This window comes from Papaver somniferum, chromosome 6 (genome assembly GCF_003573695.1).
Source record: "Papaver somniferum cultivar HN1 chromosome 6, ASM357369v1, whole genome shotgun sequence".
NCBI classification, from domain to species: Eukaryota; Viridiplantae; Streptophyta; class Magnoliopsida; order Ranunculales; family Papaveraceae; genus Papaver; species Papaver somniferum.
In genome coordinates this window covers 83,607,518-83,617,019 of record NC_039363.1, presented here as the reverse complement: position 1 = coordinate 83,617,019, position 9,502 = coordinate 83,607,518, and the positions used below count along the sequence as shown (strand labels likewise).

Below are 9,502 nucleotides of genomic sequence, written 5' to 3'. Positions count from 1 at the left end.
TCAGTATCGTCAGCTAAAGTTTTAGAACGCTTAGGACGACCCGGACGACCCGCATTATCAACAACATCAACTTCATCTCCCTTAATATTTCCTTCAGCACGAGATCTTGAAGAAGCATGAAATCTTTTGTTCGCCTTTGATGCTTTTTTCCTGGGCGGGTTTTTCGTCACTTTCTTCTCCCCAAACTCAGCTACATACTCCTCATTATCAACATTATCAATCATCTCCATGTGCTTTTTTATCTGAGTTGACATCTATCCCAGTGTTTACCAAGTGGTACATCCTCTTATCCCAGTGATCAACAACAGATGGTGTACCAGAGTAAACTACCTTGATGTTGTCCTGGTTAGACTCGCTATGCTCCATGTCCAACTTGAACTTGCCATTAATGTGATGCCATGGTACTGTTTGGCACGCACCATGTTGTCTCATCACCTTGGAGCCATTGTACATCACATAACCTGTGGGGTGCCAAAACGGTCCAAAATAATGGGACAACTAGGAACGACCCGCTATATGTCCACTAGCTCAGTCTTCCTTGTATGGATCAAAGCATACCTCCAAGGCCTTAAGTGAGTCTAATTTCTCCCTTAAGCTAACCAACTGATGCTCCTTTGTCCTTGAACGGTTCTCATTGAACTTGTACTTTGTTCCTCTCGGTGTACCTCTCTCCCACGCTGGGTTCACATCTGCCAATTTCAGACTTGGGTAGTGGTCATAGATCCATGTCTACATAGATATCAAACAAAGTATTAGAAATTGATTCTTAAATTAGCAAAAATAAAACATAAAGATCAATGGATTAATAGAGTTGAGAAAATACATGGAATAGACTCATGTTCCCGGCAATTTGGATAGTTCTAAGCCTCGACTCTTTTCTCAACTCTGCCATCAAGAATGCAATAGTTGTCGTGCCCCAGGAGTAGTCCACGACCTTATTGAGAGGATGCAATAGTTGTAGAAGGTTGGCATCTACTCAGTTTCCACTGGTATTGGGAAATATGACACATCCCAATACAACCAAGAGATAGGCGGTGGCCGCCGCATCCACTTCGGCATCACTTAACGGTCCTTGCATTTCTTTCTCGGCAGTGCCTTTGAACATCTTGATCAAATGACTCATGTTAAACTGTCTAACTTTGTAAGAGAAGCACCTGTTGAACTCAATGTCTGGTGTCTCTTTATCCCAACCAAAACACTTGTTACACAAATCATAAAGTTGTTCCCAACTTAACTGCTTTTGTACTCATACTTGACAGCCACACCATGGTCATTGAGATTAAGAATCTGTCTCGCATCATCTGGAGTAATGGTCATCTCGTCATATGAAAGGTGTCAGTCTCGGGATGCAATCTCTCCACAAAAGCCGATATCGCGACCCGATCATGTTCCAACATTGAGTTCTCGACAGCAATAGATAATCCCGAGTTGGTTATAATTGTCTTGAACCTTTCACATTCACCGTATAAAGGCCAATCTTTCAATACTTTTGATGGTGCGACCGTGGGTTTGAGTAGACGAATCGCATCGGAATGATACTATTAAATACACAACACGTTACAAAATTAATATAGTATTATTACGAATAAAACGACAATAAGTTAGTAAAAAAGAATATGATTATTACCTCAGTTTCGTAGATTTCTCTGGCCCAGGAGTCTTTGTAGCCAAATAACAATGCTCCTCCATAGCTAGGCAGCCCCGGGATTTCTTCTTCAAAATCCGTCTTTTTCAACTCAATGGGGACAAGGTGTGATGCTTTCTTCGCGATTTCTTTCCTTGTAACTCCTTCTTCTCCTTGAGTACCACTTGGTTGTCCTTATTCTTGAGTGATTACTGGAACACTTTTCCCAACTTCATGTTGAGTGATTTCTGGAGCGCTTGCTTGTACTTCTTCTTGAGTTCCTTGTTGAGCGCTTGGTTCCACTCCTTTTTGGCTCCTTTCCCTTTCTCTCCGCGCACTAGCGCTTAGTTTCTTACTCCCTTTTTGACGAGGCCCTGTAACAGATGTATCTTGGACTTTCTTACCTTGCCTGTCTAAACAATAAAACTGGTTCGTAAGAATTACATTACAAACTTCACAATCAGAAGTTATAATTAAAATATGACTTTCGATCATGCACAATCGGAAGCACGAGTAAAAAATTTTGTTCTGATTATACACAATCGAAAGTCATATTCTAGTTGTTTCTCCCGATTATGCATCAAATTGGGTTCAAAAACTGATAAAATCATGACACATATATAATCGGAACAAAACAATCTAACATATCCCACGATTGCATATACTTGGAAGTAAATAAATAGACTTTGGCTTCCGATTAAAACGTAGCCCAAAATTGGATTTTGCTAGAATCACGAAATTTCAAATTTTACAACTTACATAATCGGTGGTGGGTTGAATTTGTCTAACCTACGATTACGTAAATCGGAAGACAAATAATGTATATAGTATCTTCTGATTCTACCGAATCTGTGTGTCCTTACATGTTCTAATCCTCTATTCAAATCGTAAGGCAAACAAAAAACCTAGCTACCGATTAGGTCAATTTTAGGGTTCAGTGGCAAGCAACGCTATATAATCGGGAGTCACCCATAAATATTAACTCTCGATTCTGGTCGATATAACCGAAAATCCTAGAAAATGGACACAATGGGGAGCAAAAATTGAAGATCCAAACTACCGATTCTGGGAAATAACAGAAAATCCTGAAATTTATTTTCATGGATTCGTCAAATTGAAGCAACATAAACACATAAAACGATATAAACTTACCTAATTGGGGCCATCTTTTTCATGTTCTTCGTGTTCGTCGTCTTCTTCGTCATTTGCAGCAATTACTCGAGTTCCCGTGGGTTCATTTGTATTAGTCATCGTTTTATAGAAGAATCGACGATGTTTTTGATTCGGCGATGAACGATGACGATGAATTGAAGTTTGAATAGGGGGAATAGTGTTTTTACTATCCACAATCGGAAGGGAATAAGAAGAGAAGAAGAAGAGTTGAAAAGAAAAGAAAGAAAATGAAATGAATGGGTGGTCTTAATCGTCTAAAGGTTGTGTCGGCAATTTTAATCGGTAGTAATATGATGCTACCGATTATAGACAGTTTCCCTCAATTCAATTTTTCACAATTGGTAGTTTCCAGGCGTTTATTATCTACTTAACCGGTAGTCTCGTGATGTTATTTTATCTATCGATTGTGGTAGTAGCCCCAAATTTAATTATTTCAAAACAAAGCAAAGAAGAGAAGAACATGGTCCCAATCGGTAGATAAAAAAAAAACTCTAAACTACCGATTATGAAGGGACATATATGTATTTTCAATCTATTTTGTTTTATTAGTCGCCCCTAATTCTTTCAGGGTCACCCCTAATGACGCCAGGATAAAAAATAGACAAAAATATGATGAAACCAAGAATTCGTGAAACCAATTTTGTTTCGGGTTTTTGTATCAAATTTTAAAAATTTGGGGTTTTTGTATCAATTTTGTTTGATATGGAGATTTAATGGATCCCAACATTTGAATGGAATTTTTGTACTCCAAATTTGATCACCTTGGTGTTTTACTACTAGTTCTAAAAAATTATAGTATGAAAAATCATAATCCCAACTTGGACCAACTCTTTCTCCTCTCGTGGCAATGAAAGCAAAGGGAAAGGAACAAATCTTTTTGTTGTGCGTCTTCGGTTCGGGTCGTGGCGGTGAATATGCTTCTTCTTCTTTCATATCTTCTTAGCCCACTTGTTCCTCCACACCATCAATCAATAATTCATTTTGTAGATTCATAAGCCACTCCTAGAATCGAATTCCAACCCTGATTTTCCCTAACTGTTGCTAACCATGGCATCTAAGAGAATCTTGAAGGAACTTAAAGACTTGCAAAAGGATCCACCAACATCATGCAGTGCAGGTCCTGTGGCTGAAGACATGTTCCACTGGCAAGCAACAATAATGTGACCTCCTGATAGCCCGTATGCAGGAGGCGTGTTCCTAGTGACGATACATTTCCCTCCAGATTATCCTTTCAAGCCACCTAAGGTTGCATTTATGACGAAAGTCTTTCACCGGAATATCAACAGCAATAGAAGTATTTGCCTAGACATCCTTAGAGAACAATTGAGTCCTGCTCTTACCATCTCCAAGGTGTTGCTTTCAATCTGCTCCCTGCTGACAGAACCCAAACCCTGATGATCCCCTTGTACCTGAGATTGCACACATGTACAAATCAGACAGGAGCAAGTACGAGACAACTGCTCGTAGCTGGACGCAGAAGTACGCAATGGGTTGATGAGTGATATTAAATAAGATTTGGAAAGAGTTAGATAATCTACACTATTTTAAATTTGGTTGTGTTTGTGGCTCTTATACGGCTAAATACTAGTCGTGATGTGCTTGTTAACCGTTACTCTTCCCTTATTAATCCTCAGCAGTAACTAAATGAAATTTATTTCATGAAAAAAGAAAAGAAAAATTGGACCAATTATAAATAACTCGTGAGATTGCGGTATATCCGGGTTAACTGGGATAATACCTAATAAAACAAAATAGGATCATTAGGAAGTAAAACCCAAAGCCCTTTAGCCATATATTCTCGAAAATGACTAAACTATCCTTGTTTAATTAGCACTAATAAACTTGTTTAGCCTAATTAATTTAATCAGATTAGTTAGTAGGATTAAAAGTTATGAAATTATGTTTTAGTTAGATTGAACTTATGGATTATGTTGGAACATTTTTGAGAATTTTTTTTTTGTTGAAAATTTTGTTTGTAACGAAAATGAAACCACACTAGCCAGACACTTCTAAAAAGGGGTTTGCAAAGATGTTTAATGGTGTCATTCTAAAAATTAGAGAAGAAATCAACACTTTCAGAACTTAAGGTATGTAAAGTCGGCAAGGCCGATAAATATGGAAGATAACAAGCATCGGCCGACATGTTAGTAATAAACAATAATGCCAAATAAATGAGTTTTGACACACAAAGAAAGGTGTTACAAATGCATGGTTAGTCAGCAAGGTATTAATTTCATAACTTGCCGACTAAACTATGGTCGCAAGAACGACGACTAAAAATCTTATAAACAGGATCGTCATGGTTATACAAAACAAGCATGTCGATTAATAGCAAAAATATACATAGAGAAATAGTTTTATGGTAGTTATTGGTCGGCAAGGTTCATGTTTTCAAAACATAACGATCTTAATTGCTTCAACACTAGTCGGCAAGGTATGAGGATCAATACCGTGACAACCCTGCAAATGTTATTTTCGAAGATGAAAAGTCGTCATGATACTCAACCTCAGAAGATAGCGACCAATACTAGTCATCAGGGTTGTTGAATTAAAATCATCAAAATCGTGAACCTAAGAAAAAATCATACTGGTTATGAGATTGGGTACAAAATCATACCCAATCTCAAGTATCGCAGCCACAATTTTTTGATTTCGCCTTGATTTTTCTTTTGATTTCATCACATAAGTTTCAGAGTTTTGAAGATGGATTTTGAAGATTGATGGATGGGTTTAAGTTTTACAGTTTGGATAAAATTGAATTCACGTTTTAATAGTAAGGGTAATTTGATATTTTTACATCTTTTAGACATCCCTTATCGTACTATCTTGGATGGGTTTAAATTTTTTATACCACAATTAATCTAGGTATACCCCAATCTGGACATGTATAAATAGTAATAACCTCCATATTTTAACATTAATAGCTTTTTCTAGTCCCGTCATAAGAAATTTACCTCCATGTACTAACATAATCATCATTGTAGAAACTTATAGATTTTGTTACATCAAAATTTAAGATGAAACAAAATACTTATCTATAGTTGTTTGAGAAAATGATGTAACTTTTTGGATTCTTATAGCATCATTTGATTTGCGGATGCCAAATACCTTTTTACTTTGAACATCTTCTTGTTGACGCCAGAACATTTACAACTTGTTGAGCATGTTTAAATGTTCTTGGCATGAAAAATTTGGTATCTCTATACTATCATCATTAGGATTATCTCCCTCCTCTTCTTGTCTGATTCCATCGTTCTCCGATCAAAGCATATACAACTTGCTGCTCATTTGGATGATTTAGAAAGACATCCATATCCATTATCATTTACATACTTTGAATTAGCAAAAAAAAAAATTATTTTGGTATATCTATCTATAGTAATAAGCTCCATATATTAATAATTTTGTGAAGTCTCAAGGCTATTAATATATAGAGTTTTTACTGTAGTTAGATTTTAAGGTTGATATAGGCATCCGATTCGGCATCATACAGATGTGAAGATGGACGAATTGGATAACTATATGGATGTGAATGTGTATGATCCAACGGGTTTCTTTTGTAATCAATATTTAAATATACAAAGACAAAATAGATAAAGTTAACTTATGTTACCGGGCCTACGGCCATGGATGTGCGGTCCAACAAGATTCCTAGGGTATATAAGGTAAACTATGTAATGATTTTACACTACTTTCCTAATAAGATTGTTCTTCTTCTTCCTCTTACCTTTCTCTTTTTCATTCTCTAATTCTCCTAAAACAAATTATCACCACGATGCTCAACCGTTGTTGCAATGATTGACAAGAAAAAGAAAGAGAGTTATTAGCCAATGTTACATGCTTCTATCAATTGTTTTCTTCGATCAGATCCGGAAAAAAAAGAAATAAAAAACAACAGATTAGATTTGGAAATGAAATCAATTATCGGCTGTAGAGGATGGAGAGAATTTGAGGCAGTTGAGATCTCGTCTTTTCCTGGGAAATCATATGTTCGTAGAAAACCTGTACTTCTTACGGGAAGCAGAAAAAAAACCGTTCATTCTGCCGCGGTCCTGTCCAACTGAGCCGAAATCTCCGTCCCATTGGATTTGTGCTTCTATTCCTGAAACAAATCGCAAACGTCATGCCTATTGTTCATTGCAAACGGTATGCCTAAACTACTATTTTCTTTTTCACTGGACATGATTTACTAAACTAGTATTTTCATTTTCACTGGACGTGTTTTATGACTGGATATTGTTGATTGTCTGCCATATTTGATTATTATAATAAAACATCAAATTGTTTGCTCACGTGCTTCCTTTTAATTTTGTTTGCCATAAGTAATTCGGATTTTTTTTCTTTTAATTTTACTCCGACCCTAATAGGTCAATGTTGTTATGGCTATATTCGATGTCCTATTGCTAGATTAGATAATTCATAGATTCAGTGAAACCATGATTGAACATTTTTCAGATGATTGCCATGTGTGGTGTCATTGTCGGTTGATTTTTTTTCCTCTCATCATCTGTCATACTCCACAGTTTCCTCTTGCTTGTTTTTTGTTTTTTGTTTTTATTAATAATCTTTGATGATATGTTTTAATTTATTTTATTAATCACTAGTAAGGCCACATGTGCGATGCACATGCTTGAATTGGATTCTTTTAACAACACCAAATTTGATAATAATGAAAAAAAAAATCTTAAAAAAATAAATTAATATCATTGTTTGTACTCATCACGTAGATAATTGAAAGAGCTTTCCAGATATATTAATTTTGCAAAAATCCGATGTGTGTTTTTAAAGATATCTAAGTTTTAATTTTTTTGATCTATTTTTAAAACAATGGCATTCCTGTAAATATACAAATATTAACTAAAAGCTTAGTTAATGGGGGTATTATTTTCATGTGAAAAGGCTTCACCAAACAATTACCTCTTTTCTTTATATTAGTAAGATCTATTTTTAAAACAATGACATTCCTGTAAATATACAAATATTAGCTAAAAAAACTTAGTTAATGGGGTATTATTGTCATGTGAAAAGGCTTCACCAAACAATTACCTCTTTTCTTTATATTAGTATAGTAAGATGTATGATCCTTGTACTATATCTCTGTTAAAATTATTTTATTAATCTTTGATCGTACTGTATGTGTGCGGTCGTTGAGTATTCTGTTGCTTGGGATTCTGTTACGGTCCTGGAAAAGAGGAGAAGGAAGAGCAGGTCCGGTCCATCCTACCAGGTCCGGTTCACCTCAACCTAGTCCGTTCCACCCGAACCCGGTCCGGTCCACTCGAACCTGGTATGATCCATCCTGTTCCAGCTGTGTGGCCTGTTTCGACCATGTTCTAGTTGTGTGTCCTGCTCCGTTCTGTTCTCTGTTTGAGGGCCGTGCACAACGAAGGAAGTTCCGGTCCCGTTTATATAGAGTGGGAACCATTACATGTACATGTACATGATATGAGGTATGTAACTAATTTCATTTGGACTTTTATATTAAATACCTGCTGGGCTTTATCTATTTATCTTTTAGAATGTGTCTAGTTCTGTTTTTTTTTCTTAAGATAAGTGAGCGTTGATCTTGATCATTAAGAATTTTGGTCTTAATGTTATTTTGTTCTTTTGAATATGATATTGGTTATAGTTGAATGGTATCTTTTGTACAATTGGTTGTACCAACTTGATTCAAATGTATGTATTTGGGGTTTAGAAGTACTTGAACACCATTATTGCATATTTGGTATTTTCTCCCCAAACTTGAATGTTCCGTGGAATGTAATACACTTGCGCGACTATTAAAGAGTCGGTTGTTTCAAAATATACATTGCAAATAAAATCACATGTTTTCCAATTTTTTTGTGGAAGAACTCACAAATTTTTTTTATTCATTTGAGTCAGAAATTTCCATTTCTTTACTTCATCCATGATACTAACGAAATAATACATGTTGAAGTGTGACAACAAGAGAATTACCTTTAGTAATCTATTCAACCTAAAGTAAATGGTTTGACATGTGTAGTGAGAATCTCTTGGCCTTTTGAGATAAAGAAATTTCTCAAATTAAGCTAAATGTAGCAAAATTAAAAATGGAAAGAACCCCGAAGTAATGAGGGTTAGACGTACTGACTCATATAAAGCATGTGAAAAGGGGCATATATCACGAGAAAAAGATGTATTTTTCCCCCCGGTAGTAATGACACTGAATATGGGATGAAGTTAAGATGTAATTATAGCTCTCGCCAAAGACTCGGGAATGAATCTTATTATCGGTATTGTTACAAACAATGCAATGCGAGTACCATAGTAGCAACCAATTTCCATGGAAATATCATACATTAGACATGAACTTTAACGACAAAAAACAAGTTTGCCTGGCCAATTGACTATTTAACTGAACTAGATCAGATGTCTGCCCTTATGGAATGAAAAGTACATCATTCCCACGAGACATGAATTCTCTAAAGCACTTGAGATATATCTGAATGAAACGTAACATATATTCATTCTAAAGTAATCGAGTTGAATCTGATTTTTGTTACGTAATAAAGCCACACCACTTATTAAATCTCTCAAGACTCAATGTCTAAGCTCTGTACCAAGGAGAGTCACATCTTGTTAAGTACAAAGGGTGTTCATGCGTGAACTATTAACTTTTTTTTTGTAAACTTACGGTGAGAATGAAGTTTGATTGCGTCTATAAGCTATTTCTAATGAATGTGG

General features: G+C 35.8%; 1 pseudogene; it reads left to right on the top strand.

Annotated features, from left to right (window-relative positions):
* Nucleotides 1-3,731: 3,731 nt before the first annotated feature.
* Nucleotides 3,732-4,384, top strand: LOC113285815 (annotated as a pseudogene).
* The last annotated feature ends 5,118 nt before the right edge of the window (nucleotides 4,385-9,502 follow it).